Below are 24,152 nucleotides of genomic sequence, written 5' to 3'. Positions count from 1 at the left end.
TATTTTGGAGTGAGAAAACAGCTGGGCTTATTACATGTTTTCTACAAAAATGTGTGTGTGTATGTGTTTTACTTTTTCAATGTAATTAAAAAGGGAAAAACTAAAATAATCTTACTATGATGAGCTTAATTTTTTGGATAATTTCTTTTTCAGTTTGTGTTTTTGTATAGTAACACACACAAAAAGAGAAAGGACATTAAAATAAGACATAGGGCCCACATGAAGAGTGTTTGATTTTCCTTTTAAACTATTTTTGTTTTTTTAAATAATGTTTATTCAGAAGTTTACTCATATATATATATATATATATATATATATATATATATATGAAAATTACACCATTAAACCCGGCGCCTTAGACCAAATCACAACCCTGTCTTCAATTTCCCTTCACTCCAAGCCTCTTTCAAATTCTCTTTCCTGACTAGAAGATCAGTCAAATGCTCATGGGGTCAGCACCATGCCATATTCACAGCAGAGCCACTGTATACCTTTCTTTAAGAGTGCATGCCACCCCTTCCCCCACCCCCACCTCCTTGTTCTAAGGGATTTAACACATTAGGAAGTTGATTTGGAAATATCAGCCAAAAGGAGTGGGACGGGGGCGAGCCGGTCTTCACTTGAAATATCCTTTTCCTGTCCAGTCCTGGGCAAGGGTTACAGAAAAGGCTAGCTGCGAGCTTTCCATGAGTCCACTGGAAGCTCTAAGCCCAGCCCCACCCAGGGGCAGCTCCTCCAAAGGCTGAGTGCTTGGTGCTGCCTCCTCAACTTTCTTGGTGACCACATAACAAAGGAGACCTCCGGGGTACAAGAAACACAGATCCCTGAGCCACGTTGCAGGAAAGAGATATATTCAGGAAAACCAATTAGGCCTTCACATGGAAGCTTGAGTCAGAGATGGTGGTTTTGTGGTGATTTGGACAAATTAGGTTAGTTTAGCAAAGCTCTGAAGTTGCAGAAGCTTCTCCCATGGACTCCTGATTGAACACAGGACAATAGAGATGAGTACAAAGTCAGATTAAGTCTTGGAGAGATGCAGGCTGGTTTCCTGCCACAAGGCCCTGGGACTGGCCCGGATAGATACTGCTAAGTCCCCTACAAGGGAAGAAGTCACCATAAGGAGTGACTGGGTGGGAAACAGGGAAAAAAGCAACCACCAAGTTGTTTTTGGCATTTTAACATGAAGACAACGACAAGTGGTAACAAAAAAGCAATAAATAACTTGAAAAGACCGATATTTAACTTGCCCATCCACCCAAGTCTCACATTTAATTTCTATTCCCAACTCCCCAAAAAGCACCACTGAACTAATTAATTATTGTAAAGCACCCAAACGGGTCCAAATCCTCTGGAAACAAGGACCCTCCAGCCAGAGCTGTTGCCTCTCTTGAGCTCAAGTGAGGGGAGGGTTCCAGAAAGAGCACCTTGTAACTAATGCTGCACAGCACACACTGTGCCAAGCTCCAGCACAGGGCACTTGACTGGGACACAGGTAGTGGTCACAGCATCAGTGCTGACAAGCGGGGAAGGGGACTCTTCAATAATCCTAACTATGTGGTACCACAGCCAAGCAAAGGAGACTAAAGACAGCTGAGTGAAGAGCACTACTCCCAGTCTCAGAAAGAGACTGGCCAGTACTAGTCAGTGTCTGGGTCGGGGGAGAGAAAGAAAGACTGAAGCTTAAAGGCAATAAAGGCTGTTAGATAAAGGGCTGATCCTTCTTGTAAGGACCAGAGAATGCACTTGACGGCTGGCTGATCAATGTCTAACTGGCAACTGCTGTGACAGGCTCTGGCTGGACAGGGGACTATAAAGACTTTGGTTTCTGGTCCCTGTAGGCCAGTTGCCTGAATGTTGACAACAAAGCCCCAGCTGGCGATGCTGTTATGCAATGATGCTGCTCTTCTGACAAGCTAGGCTTCAGATTCTCCAGACACAGAGGTTCTGCCCTGCTTTTGGGTACATGGTAGACTCACAGGAAGTGTTGGTCCCTCAGAAAAACAGACCACCCACTTCACTGTCAGCAAAGGAGCAGGTGTAGCCATCATAACCAGCATAGATCTGGGGCACCCCATGCCCAGGGAAGTCAAATAGCTTCACCTGGTGAGGGGCAACAGTCTCAACTTTCTGCTCTACATGGCCCAGACAGCCATAGCCAATGAAGCCCTGAGAAGGCTTGCTTCTGGGAGTCCAGAACCAGCGTGTGGTTAGTGCCACAGGCTGTGTCTCATTCAACTGTTTGGTACATGCAGAATCTGCCCATCTTTTGGTTTCTGGATGAAGACAGCCAATCACAGGGACACCAGTTTGCAGTCATACTCTAATGGCTGCATCAGGGGGATGAACTTCCCATCCAATTGTGTCCCAGCTGACCATATTCAGGGCACCCAAAGGAACAGAGGTTTCCTTTGCAGTCCATTATCACACTGAATTCAGTTCCACAGGCCATTTTGATAATGGGCTGGCCTTTGTACTTTGTGCCGAGCTGTGGACAGCATAAGTCTGGTTGCCAAGACCCAGCTAAGCCATCTTGTTCTCCCCAAATGTGAACAAGGAGCTGGTTTCTGTCAAGGTCAGTGTGTGGTTCTGCCCACATGCTGCTGGCAGGATCACTTCATGGCTGAGACCTTTGATGAGTTTGGGGGCTTCTACTCTCTTGGTGTTGTCATGTCCCAGATGCCCCTTCTCTTGTCCATGGCAGTTCCACGGCTTCTCTTGCATGGTAATGAGGAGGCTGTGAGCAGCACGCTGATCAGAAACCACTGTCCACACCTGGACCCTACCAGGTACCCATATATCTGAGGCCCCTCAAATTATGACCGAGATTGCCGTAAGCAACTTTTGCTATTTAGGCACTTCCTTTCAACCAATCAAGTCCCAGTTGGCTGCCCTCAAAATCAAAAGTTGCCTGTTGTACTTCGACCCTTCAAGTTTGACGTGTTTCTTGGTGTACTTAGGCTGAGTAATGACCACGGTCACGCTGCTGCACCTTGCCCGCCGCTGCTGGTCTTGCCGCCTGCCTGATCCTGTCCCCATCGGGGTCCCAGTGGAGCTCCAGACTTTCCGTAAGGTCTTTGCTGCTGTCTTTGCAGCCGCTGCTGTTGCAGTGCTTCCGCCACTTGCGCCTTCTGCTTGAGGAGCCTGCTTCATTTCCTGCGCCCAGCGCAGGCAGAGCTGTTGCCCGAGGGAGGCTCCTGCCAGGCTGCAGCCCTGGCCTTCTTCCTGGATACGGTCATGGCTGGAGGGAGAAATCTAAACTACTTTGTATTCATTTTCTCGAAAGGATATATGTAATTTAAATGTCAAACATTTAAAAGGCTAACAATGAAAACAACTGAAAACAAACAGCAATGATCTGATCATGCTCTCCTATCATGTTCCATCCCAAAGGCACATAGTCATCACTTAGGGAGCTGCTCACAATATTTACCTCCATGTATTTATGCTTTGAAGAAACCTACATACACGATGCTTGCAAATTACATGAAAGGAATTATATACATGCTGCTTTACGTATTGATGTCATCTTTCTTTTATTTTTGTATTTTCTGTATCTCTGTTTCTTTTTTTCCCTTAAAAATTTTTTTCTTACCTCCCCCCAAATCTCCCACCTATTCCAATAAAAACCCTTGTCTTTCCTTCCTTAGCTTCTCCCCAGCCCATGACCAAGCTCTAACCCATGCTAAAGAACCAAGGTTTGTTCCTTCCTTTTCTTCTTTGGAGTTATGTAACTCTCTACACGTTTGTATGTATTTATATGGTATACATATATATGGAATATTTTGGTTATATTTTGATTTTTTTTTAAATGTGAAGATATTTCACACTTTGCCCTGTATCTTTCTATTTTCACTCAATAACACCTGATGGAATTACTACAAATCATTTGGAATAATCATTCATTTAAATAGCTTAATAATGTTGCATTTTTGAGATAGGTCATTGTTTATTTAACCATTCTCTCATTGAAGGATATTCACTTTGCAATTTTTGTTGGTATGAAAAATTCTACTCTCTATGTCTTTACATATATATCCAGATGTACTGCTGGTTTTACAGCTATATAGTAGTTTCCATTTATATAATATATAGAGAGTTTGAACAGGATTGTCATTAACCTTTTGGTGAAAAAGTCTACTGCTATTTTGCTTAGGTGTTTACTACGCATATTTTCAGCATAATCAACTGTCATTTTGGTATTGTCATTGTAATCATATGTGTTTTCTCTTAATTTGTTGATGAAATAAATCTATTGATGAATTGCCTACCATTTTAAGATATTTGAATTACTATTATAAACAGCTCATCTCAGTCACAATTCTTCCTTGCAAATAGCAGATCCACTTTTGAAAAGTTTAAGCAGAGGCCGGGCGCGGTGGCTCAAGCCTGTAATCCCAGCACTTTGGGAGGCCGAGACGGGCGGATCACGAGGTCAGGAGATCGAGACCATCGTGGCTAACACGGTGAAACCCCGTCTCTACTAAAAAAATACAAAAAAAACTAGCCGGGCGAGGTGGTGGCGCCTGTAGTCCCAGCTACTCGGGAGGCTGAGGCAGGAGAATGGCGTAAACCCAGGAGGCGGAGCTTGCAGTGAGCTGAGATCCGGCCACTGCACTCCAGCCTGGGTGACAGAGCGAGACTCCGTCTCAAAAAAAAAAAAAAAAAAGAAAAGAAAAGTTTAAGCAGAAAGAAAATAAACTCATTGTATTGTATAGCAATTCAGTAAGTCTCCAGTAGAGTTCAGAGCCTTTCAGATTGAAAAATGCACAAATTTCATCAACATTCTGCTTGCAGGTGCGAGTCCAATGAAGCTGGCCAGGCACAGATATGAAAGAAAATAAACAATATTCTGATGACACTGAACAAAGAGACTTTCTTTCAGGAGTTTAGCCACTTTAGGTTTTACAATTTGAAATCTCTTTCTCCTTCTCCCACAACAAAGTGAAATTTGTATGCTTACACCTTCTCTTATGAATCAAAGATTCCTAAAGGTGGAAGCCAGGGAGGCTGGTAGAGAAGCTTTGCATTCTAAGTGGAGATTTGAGCTATTGACTGTGTGAAGTTACCAGAATAGAAGACAAGTGTGCCAAAGGAGTTGGCTGCTACTGCTATGACAATTGTCTGTGAGAGTTTTAGAATGATATTATTTTCATAAATTATTATATTCAGTTTACTAATATTTTACTTGATATTTGGCTAACTGATGAGATTAGTAGTTTTATTTTTATACCATTATATTTTAGTTTTGTAATTGGAGTCATACTAGTTTGGAATTAAAATAATATTGGCTTGTTAAAGTGATATTGTTCTCATGCATGTAATCCCAGCACTTTGGGAGGCTGAGGTGGGTGGATCACCTGAGGTCAGGAGTTCGAGACCAGCCTTGCCAACATAGTGAAGCCCCATCTCTACTAAAAATACAAAAATTAACTGGGCATGGTGGTGGGCACCTATAATCCCAGTTACTTGGAAGGCTGAGGCAGGAGAATCACTTGAACCTAGGACGCAGAGATTGCAGTGAGCCAAGATTGCACCATTGATCTCCAGCCTCCTGGGTGACAGAGTGAGACTCCGTCTTTAAAAACAAAAAAAAAAAGAAAGAAAGAAAGAAAAAAAAAGTGCTATTATCATGGAATCTTTGGGGTGTCACTTTTCCGGCCACAAACCTCTGTGGCCAGTGGCACCTCTGCCCAAGTTCTTGTCCTGCATCCAGGAAAAATGAGATATGCAGACAAGTGGAGGGTGAGCAAGATAAAGAGAAGATTTATTGAGTGTTAGAAGAGCTAGGAGGAGACCCACAGTAGTTAGCTCTTCTCTGTAGGCAGGTCATCTTGACATCTGCAGCTCTCAGCAGAGAGGAGGCCTGGAGAGGGTGACTCCTTTCTGCAGTCAGGTTGTCCAGATGTTTGCAGGTCTCCACAGAGAGGAAGCTCTGGAGAGGGTGGCTCCTCTCTGCTGCTGATCATTCCAATGCCTTCCCAGCTTCTAGCAGAGAGGAGGCCCTGGAGTGGGTTGCTCTTCTCTGTAGCTAGTAGTCCTGACATCTCTGCAGGTCTCTGAAGCTCTCAGCAGGGAGGGTAGCTCCTCTCTGTAGCTGGTCCTCCTGTCATCTGCTGAGCTCTGGCTGAGCCTGGGGCTTTTATGGGCCTCTGATGGGGAGGAAGTGCATACCGATTGGTCCATGGAAGGCAATGGACTGGTGGCAAAGGCACCACAAGTTCCCACTCTGGTCGTGGGACTAGCAGCCTGCCCCCAGCCTTCAGACCCTCCTTGGCCTGAAAGTGGGGCCTCACTGGGGACCCTCCCCCTTCTGCCTAGGAATATGGTTCCTGCTGCCTTTATGGTGCCAAGGTTCACCAGACTTTGCTCCTAGATTAGAGCATGCTCTTGAGCAAGCATTTCTGAGCCTGCAAAAGCAGGGGTGAGCGGGGGCAGCCCTGGCTCCTGTTTGCTCTGTGGAGCAGGAAGCTGAAGTCTGCAGCCATGGTTTGCGTGACTGCAGCTGCCCAGTGAGGGCAGGGTTCTGCCTGCTCTTGGTCCCCCAGTAGCACTGGACTGTTTGGATCTGCAGCCACAACTTGGGTGGCTGTAGCCCTGCTCAGAAGGGTGGGGCTTCTGCCTGCCCTGTGGATTGCAAGGCCTGGATGTGCAGCCAGGGTTTGGGTGGCTGCAGCAGCACCCAGCACCTGGGGAGCTGCTTCCACCCCAGCTTGGAAGAGGTGGGGCTCCTGCTTGTCCCCAGCTCCTGCTGGTTCCATGGAGCATGCAGCCCTGGCCTCCCTGCTGCACCTGCTGTGATGGCAGCAGCAGGCCATCTGGAGACACCACTGCCATCAGTATTTAAAATAATACAGAGATATTTGTTACAGAAGTTTAGAGAGAGATCAACAATTAAAACTTTCTTTTTTAAAAAGAAGTTTGAATTTCTGTCTGTGTGTGTTTTGTACTTTAATCTTCTTAAAAATTACTTTTAAATTTTTGTTCAAGTATCTCTATCTTTTCAACAGTTTTATTTTATTGTCGTTATATTTGATATGATCCTAATGGATTTTTTTTTCCTCTGGATGTTGGACCTTCTTGGGTGTGATGCTGTTTCGCAGTAATTTCTGATTTTATTTTTCTATCAAACTTTAAGCTAAAATTTTCAGTGTACTATCTTAATTAAGGGAAAAATTTAGGTTGTTTTGAGTACTTCCTTGATTCTTTCAGCCATTAGAGAATTTTTTTAATTAAATACCCTCATATTTTATTAGAAAGTTCCATATAAAATTACTTTTAACAGATTTGTGGTTTTCTATTGATGCACATATTTGCAAAAATAATTTCATGGTGAATTTTTATGCCACTCATTTAAAATTAAGCCCTCTTTCTGACATCTGCTCTGCAGAACAAATTCAATGAAAGGGCATATTCTTGACTGGCCTTTAAAAAAAAAATAAATGTTTTCATTCCTCAGTTTTCACCACTAAGAACTGCAACAGATTCAATAGGATGTTATTATATGTTTAGTCATATTAAGATCCCAATACAAGTACCAGTGCATTGTAAGAGAATGTTGTATCTATACTCATGGATGATTTAGAAATAAATTCTAGTTTATTTCTTTGCCAGAGACAGCAAAAGTTATAAGAAAAAATCATTTGCATGCACAGTATCTGAGCTAACTTGCATTTAATAGTAAGAAGATCAATTAATTCTCAGTGACACAAGTGTTTGTGTGAAGAATGCTCTAGTACAAAACAAATTTGAGATTTAATAGGTTTGATCTTCAAAGACAAGATCAATATAGATCTGAGTCCACCAGTCCTCCTAAGAATACTAATGTATCTCTACTGCTATAAACTCTAATATTCCAAAGGAAAGACTAATTTAAGGAATAAATTTTTAAAAAACTACTGGAAAATCAGTCAAAAATATTAAATACGAACTGTTATAGCCAAGAGGAACCTGAAGAGAAAAGACAACTCAATGTAGTGAAGGCATCCTGGATGGGATCCTGGAAGAGAAAAAAGACAGTAGGTAAAAACTAAGGATACCTGAATAATGTATAGACTTTAATAATAATGTAACAAAGCTGGTTTCTTAATTGTAATAAATGTACTACACTAATATAAGTTGTTTATAATAGGGAAAACTGTTACAATTTTTTTTTACAATCTAAAACTGTTCTAATATTTAAAAATATGAAAAACAAATTGACCAGCTTTGAAACTTCAATAATACAACTTTTTCTTCCAATGCTTACTGTGATATTAAGTTAAAAACTTTTGGAAATTGGGTTTAGTCTTTTAAGATTTAGAGTTCTAAAAGATGAGTTACAATTTCATTGTATTGAATTGTCCGGAATCTGAGAAAATTAGTAGAGAATCATTTTACCATTGCGTTACTAGAAGAAAGTCAATGCCAATGATTAAAATTATGCAGACATTATACTTTTGGAAGGCATTCTTATGAGAGGACTAACATAACAGATTTATGGAAATATACTTGAATTTGAAGAGATTCCCTTAGAAAATAAATTCAAATATATGAATCCCTCTTTCATACTTGAACTGTTAACAAGCTAAGTGTAAATGAATTTTCCGTATATACTCTTCTGTCTTACGGAGTTCATCATAAAATTTTACTATAGGGAAATTAAAAATTGTTCATTAAAAGGCTGAATTAGAATAATAAAGCAAAATAAACATTTGACTATAAATTTTAAGAGGAGTTATAATTCATCAATGAATGTTGAGTTCCTGATACTATTTCTGTGTTTGATAGGGCATCTCTAAGATTCACAAGAAATGTAACAGTGTATTAAACAAAATACAACTCTATCCGCCAGACATCTAGCTATGGGTTTAAAATATGCTTATTCCTTGTTTACATTGGTTATGTTTTTTGCTTCATTACACTGACTAATGAGATTTCAAATATCTAATACCTTAGAAAATGTACAGCTAAATCCATTTTAGACATTAAATATGGAAATAGCTAAATAATAAATTTCTGTCATATAGGAAGTGTTTACTTGGTGTTAGACATCATGCTAAGTGCCTTATATGCAAGACATATTTAATCCTTAAAAATCCTATGAAATAGTGAATATTAACCCTCTTTTAGAGGTAAAGGAAGTTGCAGTTTTGGGGATCACAGTAATCAGGAATCATTGATTAACAGTAGGAATATGTGAGAGGTCCATAAGGCAAGACAGTATAGATTCACTTCTCAGATCATAAGGATGTTTATAAGAATTACAGTTACATGTGCATTTACCTCAGGGGCAGACTTTTGACCAATACATTTCAGTGTGTGCATTCTGCCATTGACAGAGATATGTTGCTACATCATTGTTCACTCATCTTATTGTGCATTATACCTGTAGAATAAGAGTTGTCAACAGGACATAATGTACTGAATTATAAATGAACAAATAGTGTACTTTATATTATATAAATAATTACTATTATCTGTTAAACAGCAGTATTTTATGTACAGATGATTTGATGGAAACTGATTTTGACTTTCTTGACACAATACTGATATCATCAGTTGAAAAGCAAAAATATCAGTTAATCAATTTATCTCAACCTACAGTCTAACAGTGAATTTTACCAAGATTTTCTTTCTTTTCCTCCTCTTCCTCCTCCTCTTTTGCCCCTCCCCTCTCCCTTTGTGTTTTAGTCTTCTTGGGCTACTATAGCAAAATGCTATAGACTGGGTGGCTTAAATAACAAATATTTCTCTCACAGTTCTAGAGGTCAGGAAGCCTAAGATCAAGACACTGGCACATTCAGTGTCTGCTGGAGTCTCTTACCTGGCTTGTAGACGACTGCCTTCTCTCTGTGTCCTCATATGGCAGAGAGGGAGAGAGAGTGCTGGTTTCTTCCTCTTCTCATAACAACACTAGTCTTATCATGCCATAACTTCATCTAAGCCTAATTACCCACCCAGAGGCCCCACCTCCAAATACAATTGCATTAGAGATTAGGGCTTCAACTCACAAATTTTGGGTGATGCATTGAGTCCATAACACTCCCCTTTCCTCTTCCTTATTTTTCCTCTTCTTATCTCAGATTGGTTTTATTGTTTGGTCCTTATATTCTATAGATGGAGTCTCAGCATGTATCTAACTCCAAATGTAATACTCAGTAGTAAGGCATTATGTAATTAATTGCTTAAATTTATTTCTAAAATTTTTCAAAGTATACTGTATTATAAAAAGTAAAGTAATATGTTTATTTAAGCTTTAGCATACACATTTCTTTCTTTTTTCTTTTTTTTTTTTTTTTGAGACGGAGTCTCGCTCTGTCGCCCAGGCTGGAGTGCAGTGGCCGGATCTCAGCTCACTGCAAGCTCCACCTCCCGGGTTTACGCCATTCTCCTGCCACAGCCTCCCGAGTAGCTGGGACTACAGGTGCCCGCCAACTCGCCCGGCTAGTTTTTTGTATTTTTTAGTAGAGACGGGGTTTCGCCGTGTTAGCTAGGTTGGTCTCGATCTCCTGACCTCGCGATCCACCCGTCTCGGCCTCCCAAGGTGCTGGGATTACAGGCTTGAGCCACTGCGCCCGGCCACACATTTATTTCTGATAAAGAATCTCTTAATGACGTCTCAGGACTTTCTGACTATACTAAACAATATAACCAATAAAATTAACACAAAGGTAAAACTAATTCGAATATTTGGACATTTCTGACTATACCAATGTGGCCAATAAAATAACATGACATTAAAACAAACTCCAATATTCATCACTTTTGGGAGATGACATTTTGAAAGATTAAATTTTTTAATGGTCCAGATGCTTTAAGGTTTGCACAAAAGTATCACAATCAACTTTATATTATTTAAAATTGACCACCAAATATAACTTTCAGTTATATTTATTAAACATATATATATTTTAACATTCCAAAAATATTATAAATATAATGCTGAATGTACCTGTTATGAGGATATTTAATTGTTTACAGCAATTTTCTTCCAGTGGGTTTAGCATTCCTTCAAAAGCATTTGTTATTTAAATGTTTACATTTTTATTCTGCCATAGTGAAATATAAAACAAGTCAATGAAATGACATTTTAATCTAGGAAATAAGACATTTCATTAAGCATAAAGAATTAACAAATGCTGTAGACATTTTATATGGAATGTACATTTACTCATGAATACTCATTTTCTAAATACATGATGTTATCAAGACAAATGCAATGTTTTACTTAACACTGATATTACACATCGAACCAATTTTGGGATATATATGTTGTTTAAATGTTTTGTCATCTACACTTAATTTTCTATGACATTAAAATAACTTGTAAAGTTAATATTTCTTAGCATGTAAATATAATTGTTTTTGAACTGAAAGATAGTGAACTAAATTTGCCATGGCAGCATTTGTTAAGATATAAGTTAACTATTATGTAAGAGTAAAATCTCAAAAATAACAGAGTAAAATAATTCTCTAATCAAACCCCTTGGAGACAAAGTAGCACTAATGTGTTAAAATGAGTTTTCACATGTTTTCAAAAAAAGTCTGCTTTATACGACTATATATTTAGAGATATTACTTTACATTAATTAGCGTTATGACCTTGTATAAATCACTGAATTATTCTACTTTATTCTGCTGATTTGTAAAGGGAACCCATTCACTTGAACATCTGCCAATCTCTTTCCAATAACAAAACTCTGAAATTCTAGAGATTAATAGCAGGACAATCAACAGCAAAGTGCTTCATGAGATAATTTTTTGTTTTATTAAAACATTCTGTAGTTAACTTTATATTTTATCACGATTTAATTATGATTTTAAATTTTATGATTAAAATATTTATTTGCTGAGCCATTAATGGAATTCTAACATATAATGACAATTACAAATTTTAGTTGATGTGTTAAGTAAATATGAATCTTTTCATTTCCCCAAAATGAAAAGTCTTAGGTATGTTTAAAGTTGTATGATTTGTAATATATTCAATCAAATTATACTTAGGCATATAATTCACATGGTTAAGGTGGCTTTCAGTGTTATTCATAATTTAAGAGTGGAGATTTTATACTTAATTTACATTTGTCATAGTTTTTTTAAAATTACATACAATAATCAGAAAATATTCTGAACTAGTTTCTTTTCCTCTTCATTTTTTGAAATTGTATAAATATATTAGTTTTTTTAAGTTGCTTCTAGATGCTCTTTTGTTGTTGTTTTGGAGCTGAAAACATTGCCCTAACTCTGTATCTTGGCTCATCTGTATCTTGAGTACAAAATATTCATGTTTACGGTTTAGTAGGAAAATGTTAGTAGATTTATTAAGAATTTTCAGCCAATGGACATTATAGTATTGATGCGATGTGGTGGTTAATAACGGTAGTAAATAGCCACTAGCCCTCCAAAGATGTTTGTGTCCATATGTTTGCATCCTTTGAATGTATTAACTTCTGTGGCAAAAGGTACTTTGCAGTTGTGATTTAGTTAAGGACCTTGAGATGTGGAGATCATTCTGGATTATATGGGTGGGCCCAGTGTAATCACAAGGGTTATTAAAGTGAGACAGGAGGATTAAAGTATGATGTTGTATGACTCAGAACCAGAGGTTGGAGTGATACCCTTTCAAAACGGAGGAAGGGGCTATGCGCCAAAGGATACGAGGGGCCTCTAGAAGCAGAAAATAGCCTGAAGACTAGAAGGAGTGTAACTTTGATTTTAGACTTCTGATCTCCAGTAATGTAAAAGAAAACATTTGCATTGTTTTAAAACAATAACTTTATAGTGCATCATCATTGTAGTAATAGGAAACTAATACAGTAGCCTCTTAAGTGTTGTTCCTTGATGTCTCTATTTTATCCCTAGATCTCTTGTCCATCGTTTGGATTCAATCTAATGAAATTACAATGAAATGAAATGTAATGAATGTAATGAAAAGCCAGTATTTCTATTATTAAGCATAAGTATTGCTATTTGATATTATAAAACAAAATGAAGTAAATTAGTTACTTCCCTAATATAAATCTGTAAACTACTTTCGTCACATAATAATATATCATGGATTTAATGGATAATAATTTTCTAAATAGATGGTGTTATCAAGACAAATGAAACATTTAACTTAATATTGATGTCTTACACATTGAACCATTTTGGGGTTATATATATTGTTTAAATATTTTGTCATGTGTAATTACTTTTCTGTGAAATTAAAATAGCTTTTGTATAATATTACTTAGCATGTAGACTATTTTTGAAGTGAAAGATGGTAAAATAACCTTGCCACTTAAACATTTTTGAGGATATCTTAACTATTATGTAAGAGTAAAACCTCTTGAAAGATAAGGCAGAATAAAATAATTCTCTAATCAAATCCCTCAGAAACATAGTAACACTAATGTGTTAAAATGAATTTTCATAATATGTTAAAAAAAGTCTGCATCACTTAAGTCTTATCTCATCAATAGAGAGAAATCTGTCATTTTGTTCCATAGTTGAATAATATTTTATATCATGAATGCTCTACAGTTCATCCAACCATTTTTCTGTAGATGGATATATAGGACACTATTTTTTGAAAGCTACTAAAATTACCTAATAAAACTCAGTTGTAAAACAATACATTGATTTTATCTTTAAACTTTTAATTATCTGTATTTTTATGGTATATTCAAGATTTTCATTTCTTGGCTAGTTTTAATAATTTGTACTTTCCCCATACATAATAAATATCACTTGGATTTTCTCTATTTTTAAATCGAGAATGATAGTTATTAGTCTTTCATTATTTTTATAAGCTCCTTTATCAGGTTTCTAGCAATATTTCCTTTCTCTTTTTTTTTTTTTTTATTATACTTTAAGTTCTAGGGTACATGTGCATAACGTGCAGGTTTGTTACATATGTATACTTATGCCATGTTGGTGTGCTGCACCCACCAACTCGTCAGCACCCATCAATTCATCATTTATATCATGTATAACTCCCCAATGCAATCCCTCCCTCCTCCCCCCTCCCCATGATAGGCCCCAGTGTGTGATGATCCCCTTCCCGAGTCCAAGTGATCTCATTGTTCAGTTCTCACCTATGAGTGAGAACATGCGGTGTTTGGTTTTCTCTTCTTGTGATAGTTTGCTAAGAATGATGGTTTCCAGCTGCATCCATGTCCCTACAAAGGACGCAAACTCATCCTTTTTTATGGCTGCATAGTATTCCATGGTGTATATGTGCCACATTTTCTTAATCCAGTCTGTCACAGATGGACATTTGGGTTGATTCCAAGTCTTTGCTATTGTGAATAGTGATGCAATAAACATACGTGTGCATGTGTCTTTGTAGTAGAATAATTTATAATCCTTTGGGTATATATCCAGTAGTGAGATGGCTGGGTCATATGGTACATCTAGTTCTAGATCCTTGAGGAATTTCCATACTGTTTTCCATAATGGTTGAACTAGTTTACAATCCCACCAACAGTGTAAAAGCGTTCCTATTTCTCCACATCCTCTCCAACACCTGTTGTTTCCTGACTTCTTAATGATTGTCATTCTAACTGGTGTGAGATGGTATCTCATTGTGGTTTTGATTTGCATTTCTCTGATGGCGAGTGATGATGAGCATTTTTTCATGTGTCTGTTGGCTGTATGAATGTCTTCTTTTGAGAAATGTCTGTTCATATCCTTTGCCCACTTTTTGATGGGGTTGTTTGCTTTTTTCTTGTATATTTGTTTGAGTTCTTTGTAGATTCTGGATATTAGCCCTTTGTCAGATGAGTAGGTTGCAAAAATTTCCTCCCATTCTGTAGGTTGCCTGTTCACTCTGATGGTAGTTTCTTTTGCTGTGCAAAAGCTCTTTAGTTTAATTAGATCCCATTTGTCAATTTTGGCTTTTGCTGCCGTTGCTTTTGGTGTTTTAGACATGAAGTCCTTGCCCATGCCTATGTCCTGAATGGTACTACCTAGATTTTCTTCTAGGGTTTTTATGGTATTAGGTCTAACATTTAAGTCTCTAATCCATCTTGAATTAATCTTCGTATAAGGAGTAAGGAAAGGATCCAGTTTCAGCTTTCTACTTATGGCTAGCCAATTTTCCCAGCACCATTTATTAAATAGGGAATCCTTTCCCCATTTCTTGTTTCTCTCAGGTTTGTCAAAGATCAGATGGCTGTAGATGTGTGGTATTATTTCTGAGGACTCTGTTCTGTTCCATTGGTCTATATCTCTGTTTTGGTACCAGTACCATGCTGTTTTGGTTACTGTAGCCTTGTAGTATAGTTTGAAGTCAGGTAGCGTGACGCCTCCAGCTTTGTCCTTTTGACTTAGGATTGTCTTGGCAATGCGGGCTCTTTTTTGGTTCCATATGAACTTTAAAGCAGTTTTTTCCAATTCTGTGAAGAAACTCATTGGTAGCTTGATGGGGATGGCATTGAATCTATAAATAACCTTGGGCAGTATGGCCATTTTCACAATATTGATTCTTCCTATCCATGAGCATGGTATGTTCTTCCATTTGTTTGTGTCCTCTTTGATTTCACTGAGCAGTGGTTTGTAGTTCTCCTTGAAGAGGTCCTTTACATCCCTGGTAAGATGGATTCCTAGGTATTTTATTCTCTTTGAAGCAATTGTGAATGGAAGTTCATTCCTGATTTGGCTCTCTGCTTGTCTGTTACTGGTGGATAAGAATGCTTGTGATTTTTGAACATTAATTTTGTATCCTGAGACTTTGCTGAAGTCGGTTATCAGCTTAAGGAGATTTTGGGCTGAGGTGATGGGGTTTTCTAAATATACAATCATGTCATCTGCAAAGAGGGACAATTTGACTTCTTCTTTTCCTAACTGGATACCCTTGATTTCTTTCTCTTGCCTGATTGCCCTAGCCAGAACTTCCAACACTATGTTGAATAGGAGTGGTGAGAGAGGGCATCCCTGTCTTGTGCCAGTTTTCAAAGGGAATTTTTCCAGTTTTTGCCCATTCAGAATGATATTAGCTGTGGGTTTGTCATAAATAGCTCTTATCATTTTGAGGTACGTTCCATCAATACCGAATTTATTGAACGTTTTTAGCATGAAGGGCTGTTGAATTTTGTCAAAAGCCTTTTCTGCATCTATTGAGATAATCATGTGGTTCTTGTCTTTGGTTCTGTTTATATGCTGGATTATGTTTATTGATTTGCGAATGTTGAACCAGCCTTGCATCCCAGGGATGAAGCCCACTTGATCATGGTGGATAAGCTTTTTGATGTGCTGCTGAATCCAGTTTGCCAGTATTTTATTGAGAATTTTTGCATCGATGTTCATCAGGGATATTGGTCTAAAATTCTCTTTTTTTGTTGTGTCTCTGCCAGGCTTTGGTATCAGGATGATGTTGGCCTCATAAAATGAGTTAGGGAGGATTCCCTCTTTTTCTATTGATTGGAATAGTTTCAGAAGGAATGGTACCAGCTCCTCCTTGTACCTCTGGTAGAATTCAGCTGTGAATCCATCTGGTCCTGGACTTTTTTTGGTGGGTAGGCTATTAATTGTTGCCTCAATTTCAGAGCCTGCTATTGGTCTATTCAGGGATTCAACTTCTTCCTGGTTTAGTCTTGGGAGAGTGTAAGTGTCCAGGAAATTATCCATTTCTTCTAGATTTTCTAGTTGGTTTGCGTAGAGGTGTTTATGGTATTCTCTGATGGTTGTTTGTATTTCTGTGGGGTCGGTGGTGATATCCCCTTTATCATTTTTTATTGCGTCTATTTGATTCCTCTCTCTTTTCTTCTTTATTAGTCTTGCTAGCGGTCTGTCAATTTTGTTGATCTTTTCAAAAAACCAACTCCTGGATTCATTGATTTTTTGGAGGGTTTTTTGTGTCTCTATCTCCTTCAGTTCTGCTCTGATCTTAGTTATTTCTTGCCTTCTGCTAGCTTTTGAATGTGTTTGCTCTTGCCTCTCTAGTTCTTTTAATTGTGATGTTAGAGTGTCAATTTTAGATCTTTCCTGCTTTCTCTTGTGGGCATTTAGTGCTATAAATTTCCCTCTACACACTGCTTTAAATGTGTCCCAGAGATTCTGGTGTGTTGTATCTTTCTTCTCATTGGTTTCAAAGAACATCTTTATTTCTGCTTTCATTTCGTTATGTACCCAGTAGTCCTTCAGGAGCAGGTTGTTCAGTTTCCATGTAGTTGAGCGGTTTTGATTGAGTTTCTTGGTCCTGAGTTCTAGTTTGATTGCACTGTGGTCTGAGAGACAGTTTGTTATAATTTCTGTTCTTTTCCATTTGCTGAGGAGTGCTTTACTTCCAATTATGTGGTCAATTTTGGAATAAGTGCGATGTGGTGCTGAGAAGAATGTATGTTCTGTTGATTTGGGGTGGAGAGTTCTATAGATGTCTATTAGGTCCGCTTGGTGCAGAGATGAGTTCAATTCCTGGATATCCTTGTTAACTTTCTGTCTCGTTGATCTGTCTAATGTTGACAGTGGAGTGTTGAAGTCTCCCATTATTATTGTATGGGAGTCTAAGTCTCTTTGTAAGTCTCTAAGGACTTGCTTTATGAATCTGGGTGCTCCTGTATTGGGTGCATATATATTTAGGATAGTTAGCTCTTCCTGTTGAATTGATCCCTTTACCATTATGTAATGGCCTTCTTTGTCTCTTTTGATCTTTGATGGTTTAAAGTCTGTTTTATCAGAGACTAGGATTGCAACCCCTGCTTTTTTTTGTTCTCCATTTGCTTGGTAGATCTTCCGCCATCCCTTTATTTTGAGCCTATGTATGTCTCTGCATGTGAGATGGGTCTCCTGAATACAGCAGACTGATGGGTCTTGACTCTTTATCCAGTTTGCCAGTCTGTGTCTTTTAATTGGAGCATTTAGTCCATTGACATTTAAGGTTAATATTGTTATGTGTGAACTTGATCCTGTCATTATGATATTAACTGGTTATTTTGCTCGTTAGTTGATCCAGTTTCTTCCTAGCCTCGATGGTCTTTACATTTTGCCATGTTTTTGCAATGGCTGGTACCGGTTGTTCCTTTCCATGTTTAGGGCTTCCTTCAGGGTCTCTTGTAAGGCAGGCCTGGTGGTGACAAAATCTCTAAGCATTTGCTTATCTGTAAAGGATTTTATTTCTCCTTCACTGATGAAACTTAGTTTGGCTGGATATGAAATTCTGGGTTTAAAATTCTTTTCTTTAAGAACATTGAATATTGGCCCCCACTCTCTTCTGGCTTGTAGAGTTTCTGCCGAGAGATCTGCTGTTAGTCTGATGGGCTTCCCTTTGTGGGTAACCCGACCTTTCTCTCTGGCTGCCCTTAAGATTTTTTCCTTCATTTCAACTTTGGTGAATCTGGCAATTATGTGTCTTGGAGTTGCTCTTCTGGAGGAGTATCTTTGTGGCGTTCTCTGTATTTCCTGAATTTGAATGTTGGCCTGCCCTACTAGGTTAGGGAAGTTCTCCTGGATGATATCCTGAAGAGTGTTTTCCAACTTGGTTCCATTTTCCCCCTCACTTTCAGGCACCCCAATCAGATGTAGATTTGGTCTTTTTACATAATCCCATATTTCTTGCAGGCTTTGTTCATTTCTTTTTCTTCTTTTTTCTTTTGGTTTCTCTTCTCGCTTCATTTCATTCATTTGATCCTCAATCGCTGATACTCTTTCTTCCAGTTGATCGAGTCGGTTACTGAAGCTTGTGCATTTGTCACGTATTTCTCGTGTCATGGTTTTCATCTCTGTCATTTCATTTATGATCTTCTCTGCATTAATTAGTCTAGCTGTCAATTCTTCCACTCTTTTTTCAAGATTTTTAGTTTCTTTCCGCTGGGTACGTAATTCCTCCTTTAGCTCTGAGAAGTTTGATGGACTGAAGCCTTCTTCTCTCATCTCGTCAAAGTCATTCTCTGACCAGCTTTGATCCGTTGCTGGCGATGGGCTGCGCTCCTTTGCAGGGGGAGATGCGCTCTTATTTTTTGAATTTCCAGCTTTTCTGCCCTGCTTCTTCCCCATCTTTGTGGTTTTATCTGTCTCTGGTCTTTGATGATGGTGACGTACTGATGGGGTTTTGGTATAGGTGTCCTTCCTGTTTGATAGTTTTCCTTCTGACAGTCAGAAGGACTGTCTGTTGGTCTGTTGGAGATTGCTTGAGGTCCACTCCAGACCCTGTTTGCCTGGGTATCAGCAGCAGAGGTTGCCGAAGATAGAATATTGCTGAACAGCGAGTGTACCTGTCTGATTCTTCCTTTGGAAGTTTCCTCTCAGGGGTGTACTCCACCCTGTGAGGTGTGGGGTGTCAGACTGCCCCTAGTGGGGGATGTCTCCCAGCTAGGCTACTCAGGGGTCAGGGACCCACCTGAGCAGGCAGTCTGTCCGTTCTCAGATCTCAACCTCTGCATTGGGAGATCCACGGCTCTCCCCAAAGCTGTCAGACAGAGTTGTTCGCATCTGCACCGGCCCCTGCTGCTTCCCCTGTTGGTCTTCAGCTGTGCGCTGTCCCCAGAGGTGGAGACTACAGAGACAGGCAGGCTTCCTTGAGCTGCTGTGAGCTCCACCCAGTTCGAGCTTCCCAGCGGCTTTGTTTACCTACTTAAGCCTCAGCAATGGCGGGCGCCCCTCCCCCAGCCTCGCTGCTGCCTTGGGGATAGATCGCCGCAGACTGCTGTGTTAGCAGTGAGGGAGGCTCCGTGGGCGTGGGACCCTCCCGGCCAGGTGTGGGATATATTCTCCTGGTGTGCCTGTCTGCTTAAAGCGCAGTATTGGGGTGGGAGTTACCCGATTTTCCAGGTGTTGTGTGTCTCAGTTCCCCTTGCTAGGAAAACGGATTCCCTTCCCCCTTGCACTTCCAGGTGAGGCGATGCCTCGCCCTGCTTCAGCTCTCGCTGGTCAGGCTGCAGCAGCTGACCAGCACCGATTGTCCGGCACTCCCTAGTGAGATGACCCCAGTACCTCAGTTGAAAATGCAGAAATCACCGGTCTTCTGTGTCGCTCGCGTTGGGAGTTGGAGACTGGAGCTGTTCCTATTCGGCCATCTTGCTCTGCCCCCGAGTTTTCCTTTCTCTTTCTACACATACACACATACATACATAAGTAAATGAGTTTGCATTCTTATGCCTGTATATCTGTATTTATATCTATATCTATATATCTATATCTATCTGTGTGTGTGTGTGTGTGTGTGTGCGTGTGACAGAGTCTCACTCTGTCGCCCAGGCTGGAGTGCAGTGGCATGATCTCAACTCACTGGAACCTCCGCCTCCCGGGTTCAAGCAATTCTCTGCCTCAGCTTCCAGAGTAGCTGGAATTACAAGTGCCCGCCCCCATGTCCGGCAAAGTTTTTTGTATTTTTAGTAGAGATGGAATTTCACCATCTTGGCCAGGCTGGTCTTGAACTCCTGACCTGGTGATCCACCTGCCTTGGACTCCCAAAGTGCTGGGATTACAAGAGTGAGCCACCACGCCCAGGCGTGTGCCTGTATATTTTTAATTTGACTATTTTTTTATCCTCTAATCAATCTGCACTTGGTTATTTATTATATTGGTAATATTAAAATATTTATGTATTTAGTTTCTCTTTCTAGATTTTTTCATTTAGTTAATTCCATCATTATTAATTTCCTCTTCTTATTTTTAGTTTAACTTCTTGCTTTTTCATTTATTTTAGTGCATTGACTTCCTGCCATTAAATTTTCATTCCAGGCATCAGCAAAGAGAAAGGGAGAAGGCAAAATAGGCACACCTACCAGCTTGGTCAGAAACCATTTTAGTAGCCTTCCAGCCACCAGATAGAAAACTTCCATATATACTGATTGCCTAGCATGTGATCACACAGCTCTTCTCTTTGCAAGACATAACAGAGAATGTCACTTTTGTCTGAATGCATTGCTGGTATGAATAAAATTGAATTTCTACTACTGAGGAAGAGAAATAATATGAGTATTGGGTAATTACACTTTCTGCTGCATCCCCTTCTCCTAGATGTGAAAGCTAAAATGCTTTTACTCATTTTCCATTCCTCACAGTTTCAAGACCCTGGATTTCACTGAAACCTGTTTTTAAGCTTTTCCTGAGTTTTTGTCTAATTTTTAAAGAAACTTTATTTTAAAGCGCTGTTACAATTTCCCAATCATAATAGCATTATCCATTTAGAGTCAATCATATAAATTGCAGAGACATTGCCACCATTTCTCCACTATGATTTTTATCTTTTACAATAGCTCAGTTCTGATGTAATTGTTGTTTGGTTGTTGTATTTTCATGATTATTCTTCTCAGAACACATTGCTGATGTAGTTTCTGAATCCGTGTACTTCTGAAAATGTCATTCCTTTACTCTGATGGGTGAATAGTGTCTTGAATCTGTCTCCTTTTGTCTCAGTAGATAATATTTCATTAACTGGCTAAGTTTTAATATTATAAGTAAGACAAATATGAGCCAGATTCACTTTCCTTTGAGAATTACTTCCTTATAGAAGTTTATAAGACTTTCTATTTACTGTTGGAATTCAAAATATTCACTAGGATATGTCTAAATAAATGACCTTTTTTATTAATCCTCTCAGGGACCCAGGGAACCTTTTCAATCTTCAGGCATACATCTTTCTTCAAACAAAGAAATTTTCTTTATTTGTTTAAATATTACCTCTCTCTATCGCTTTTTTATTTTATTTCAGGATTTCCTTTTATACACATTAAAATTCTCCTATCTTTGCTTTCGATAGCTCATCTTTTCACTGGTGATTGCCGTCATTTGTGCTGTTTCTACATGTTTTGGAATTCTTTCAATAGATCTTCCTGGTCAACTTAACTTTTAATCATAACTATTATTTTTAGTTTAACTATGGAAACATTTAAGTTGAAAAGTTTTTTTCTTGTTTTTGTTCCACAAATTGTTTTATTCCTGATAGACTTGACAGATCATATTTCTTTGTTTATTTATGTCACCTGACATTTCCGTAAGTTCTACTTCTTGTGAAATTGCTCTTCTTTGTTTTCTTCTCTGTTTTTGCATCTTCTGGTTTCCTTCGATTGCTCATGCTTTCAAACACAATGATATCACATGCAATAATAATTCCTGCTAGGACACGTTGGACGCTACAGGAACTGGGATCAACTGAGCCCACCATGGCAGATAACACTGATGACTCGCCAGGCTTTTTAAGCATCTCACTCACGGTAGCAAGTCAGTTGGAAACTTCCCTTGTGACACTCAAAATTCCCAATTAGTTTAATAATATAAGAAAAGTACAGGCCCTAAAGGTCAAATCAAACCTATTCTAGATTGCTTGAGAGATATCTTGACCTGTGATACATAGCATTCATCCTATTTCTGATAAGAACCCATGTTCTTTTACTTGTTTGCTGTCTCTCTTTCTCTCTGTTTTTTTTTTTTTTAATAGAAAATGTTCTTTCCACTTCTGAGTCTATGTAGTCTGGAAGAAAATGACCCCACACCAACTTTCATGTGAGGGTGTTTGACTGAATCCATAGTCATCAGCACATTCTCTTCTAGGTGGCTCTGTTGATTGACTCAAATAATGGTCACCAAGCTGAGTATAGTCTGTTGAGGAAGAAGACATTTACAGAAGGAGAAATTGACTCTCTTCTGAATTTATATTTGAGAGGAAAGATCTGCAATGCCTGGAAGTCCTCTTTGCACTACACACAGCTTTGTAAATCAGCACAGAGGAGAAAAGAGCTGAAACACAGGCAGAGTTTATGTTCCTGAGAAGCAGGTTGCCTGAAGCCTTGTATGCAATCTGAATTTTTCAGTTATGTGAAAAAATCAATGTATCTCTTTGCTAAGAAGTTTAAAAACTAATTTTTGAAATATCATAAGTAATGAATTTTTATAATCTGAATAAACTTGCGTAACTCAAATGTATACCAAGAAAGAGAACATTACCATCACCTCAGAAGCTCCTTTCATGCTCCCGTCCAGTCCATCAGTGACATTCAAGGGAAACCGCTGTCCTGTTTTTTAACACTATACATTCGTTTTGCCATTGTTGAATTATGTATGAATGGAATATGTGACCTTTTCGTTCTGAATTCTTTAGTTCAATATCTTGTTTTTGCAATGCATTAATGTTGTCAGGTGTAGTTACAGCTTATTTATTCTTATTGATATAATGGATTCCATTTGTAAATATAACACAATGTATTCATTTTTCTGCTGATAAGCTTTTTTTTTTAGTGAGCATATGTATGCTTTGCTGTTGGTGTATACCTGATCATGTAACTACCAGGTCAAAGGGTAGGCATATTTTCAGCTTTAGAGTATGCTGACAATTTTCTATAACATTTATGAGAATTCACGCTCTTACCAGCAATACATGAGAGTTCTATTTCTTCCACATATTTGCCAACACTGGTATTTTCGTTACAGACTTTTAAAATGTTCAGTTTTCTGTCACTTGTAATCATTTTTTTTTTATTAAAAGCCTTCCTGTTTTATTAGTTTTCCTGCCCTGGCTGTTATTTTATGTTACAGAGGAAATTGAGAGGGAAGATAGCTCATTCATGTTAAACTCAAACCTCTATCTTTTTGGGAAATTTCAAGCACTCTATTCTTTTCACCATAAGCATAGAGAATACATACACACACACACACACACACACGTATATACATATATATTTTAAAAATATACACATATATATGTGTATCTATATGCATACATATACACTGTATCAAATACACACACATAAACACTCATTCAAATACACACACACACACATACGTACACACATATTCACTGTATCTAATACTGTCCTCTCATTCCAAAGTTAAAGTAAATAGACAAAGTTTATGTTCCTATTTTTATTTTAGTTCTTAACCCAAAGTAATTAATCAAGTTGCGGAGTTCCATGGTCAATTGATGAAGTGAGATTGTTTCATCAGTCATACATTGATCCTGTCCTATCTTTCTTTAGAAATAAATTTAGACTATATACTAATTCTGATTTTTAAATAAGAAATTAAAACGAAAAAACTGTGTCATAACTGTTTCAGAAGCATGTGATACTAAAAATATTTTTTCTTCAGGTGTAGAAAATCAGTGATATTATTCTAGTGTAATTTTTATTTCTTAAATTAAAGTGGCATTAATGATGTTGTAACTATTATAAAGTAACATGTATAGCGTTATTGTTAAACATGTAAATGGGAAAGTAAATTTTAAATGTGTTGCCTACAACTGAGGTTAAAGGAAT

The 24,152-nt window shown here is 38.5% G+C and overlaps 1 pseudogene; it reads right to left on the bottom strand.

Moving 5' to 3' along the window:
- Nucleotides 1-1,884: 1,884 nt before the first annotated feature.
- On the bottom strand, nt 1,885-22,105 carry LOC104675789 (annotated as a pseudogene).
- Nucleotides 22,106-24,152: the final 2,047 nt, after the last annotated feature.

This window comes from Rhinopithecus roxellana, chromosome 1 (genome assembly GCF_007565055.1).
Source record: "Rhinopithecus roxellana isolate Shanxi Qingling chromosome 1, ASM756505v1, whole genome shotgun sequence".
NCBI lineage: Eukaryota > Metazoa > Chordata > Mammalia > Primates > Cercopithecidae > Rhinopithecus > Rhinopithecus roxellana.
This window is presented reverse-complemented; position numbering and strand designations above follow the sequence as displayed.